This window comes from Rhinopithecus bieti, unplaced genomic scaffold, assembly GCF_001698545.2.
Source record: "Rhinopithecus bieti isolate Rb0 unplaced genomic scaffold, ASM169854v2 scaffold_71542, whole genome shotgun sequence".
NCBI classification, from domain to species: Eukaryota; Metazoa; Chordata; class Mammalia; order Primates; family Cercopithecidae; genus Rhinopithecus; species Rhinopithecus bieti.
In genome coordinates this window covers 404,250-406,920 of record NW_016826746.1, presented here as the reverse complement: position 1 = coordinate 406,920, position 2,671 = coordinate 404,250, and positions in this window count along the sequence as shown.

Here is a 2,671-nt window from a genome sequence, read left to right as displayed (position 1 = left end):
CAGAGCAAGACTCTGTCTCAAAAAATAAAATAAAATAAAATAAAATAAAATAAAATAAAATAAAATAAAATAAAATAAAAATAAACTGTAGGAACTGTAGGGAGTTCACTTACCCCTAAAAGTCCTCCTGGCTGGACACAGTGGCTCACACCTGTAACATCAGCACCTTGGGAGGCTGAGGTGGAAGGATTGCTTGAGCCGAGAAGGTTGAGACAAGCCTGGAAAGCACAATGAAGCCCTCATCTCTACAAAAAAAAAGTTTACAAAACTAGCTGGGCATGGTGGCCCACGCCTATAGTCCCAGCTACTTGGGAGGCTGAGGCAACAGGATTGCTTGAGCCCAGGAGTCTGAAGCTGCAGTGAGCTGTGGTCACACCACTGCACTCCAGCCTGGGTGACAGAGCAAGACCCTATCTAAAAAAAAAAAAAAAAAAAGTCCTCCCATGCCCCTCAATGATCAGGTATCACCTGCATGAGAACACCTATATGCACCGGGTTGCAGGGTCACACTCCAGACCTACGGAATCAGAATCTCAGAAGGCAAAGTACAATAATCTGCATTGCTCATGAGCTTTCTAGGAAAGTCCAATGCACACCAATGTTTGAAACCGGCATTGCTGTTGCCGGTTTCCCAGGCCTGACTTCCGCATTGGGCATAGTAAACACTAATGAGAGACCCCACAAAAAATATTTTTATTGTAATTTCTATCTTTTTTTTTTTTTTTTTCTTCTCTCGCTCTGTCACCCAGGATGGAGTGCAGTGGTGCAATCTCGGCTCATTGCAACCTCCGCCTCCCAGGTTCAAGAGATTCTCCTGCCTCAGCCTCCCAAGTAACTGGGCTTACAGGCAACTGCCACCATGCCCAGTTAATTTTTTGTATTTTTAGTCGAGACGGGATTTCACTATGTTGATCAGGCTGGTCTCAAACCCCTTACCTCAGGTGATCTGCCCACCTCGGCCTCTCCAAGTGCTGGGATTACAGATGTGAGCCACTGTGCCCGACCTGTAATTTCTTTTAAATCAGAAGAAAATATGAATATAATAATAAATGGTCTCAAACTCCTGGCTTCAAGTGATCCTTTCACCTTGGCCTCCCAGAATGCTGAGATTAGAAGCGTGAGCCACTGCACTTTGCCTTTTCAATTTTTTTTTCATTGTGGTAAACTACACATGACAAAATTTATCCTCTTAACCATTTTTAAGTGTTCAGTTCAGCAGCATTAAGTACATTCACAGTATTGTGCAACCTTCACCACCATCCATCTCCTTAACCCTTAAAATCTTGCAAAACAGAAAGTCTACACCCTTTAAACAATAACCGCTCCTTCCCTCCTCCTCATCCCCCAACCCCTGGCAACCACTGATACCACAGATACCACTTTCTGTATATGCCTTTGACTATTCCAGGTACCTCCTATAAGCTACATCAATAAAGTTTTATTTATTGATTTATTTTTGATGGAAGGAGGAACTCACAAAGGTAAACGTGCCTCAGGCCCACAAAACACAAAATTTGACCCTACAACTTCCCCTTAAAATATTGGGCACATTCCTCTCATTCTTGTATTTATTTTACTTATTTAATTCTTTTATTTCTTATTTTTTGAGACATATTTTCACTCTTGTTGCCCAGGCTGGAGTGCAATGGCGCGATCTCCGCTCACTGAAACCTCTGCCTCCTGGGTTCAAGCGATTCTCCTGCCTCAGCCTCCAGAACAGCTGGGATTACAGGTGTGCACCACCACACCCAGCTAACTTTTATGTTTTTGTTAGAGACGGGATTTCACCATGTTGGTCAAGCTGGTCTCGAACTCCTGACATCAGGTGATCCACCCGCCTAGGCCTCCCAAAGTGCTGGAATTACAGGTGTGAGCCACTGCTCCCGGCCGACATTGGGTAAATATTTAAGTGAATACATGAACATATAAACAGATAAAGTTTGCAGAGTGTTACTGTGTGCATTGTCTTATTTAATTTTCCACTTTAGACCTGGAAAGTTCCCTTTGTAATCATCCAGTTCACCATGCTTTGCTGTCTTCCTTATTATCTTTCTAATTTTCCTGGAAGATGAGAAACTGACATAGGAAGCAAGCAGCACAGTATCCGCTGTGGGAGAGATGCAGACCTAGGCTTGACCCTTTAGAGCTGTGTTACCTCGGGCAACTTGCTCAACCTCTCTGACCCTCTGTTTTCGTGACCTATAAAACTGTGAATGGACTGGGTGTGGTGGCTCAGTGAGCCTGTAATCCCAGCTATTTGGGAGGCCGAGGCAGGTGGATCACCTGAGGTCAGGAGTTTGAGACCAGCCTGACTAATATAGTGAAACTCCATCTCTAATAAAAATACAAAAGTAGCTGGGTGTGGTGGTGGGCACCTGTAATCTCAGCTACTTGGGAGGCTGAGGCAGGAGGATCGTTTAAACCTGGGAGGCGGAGGTTGCAGTGAGTGGAGATTGCACCACTGCACTTCAGCCTGGGTGACAGAGCGAGACTCCGTCTCAAAAAAATAAATAAATAATAAAATAAAATAAAATAAAACTGGATGATAAAAGTACCTCTCTCATCAAGTTGCCGGGAGGATCCATTAAGACAACGGGGTTTTTCATTTAGTTCAGGGCCTGGCATGTGGGGAGGTCTCCACACAGGATTTATGCTCCTTTTGTTTATCAAA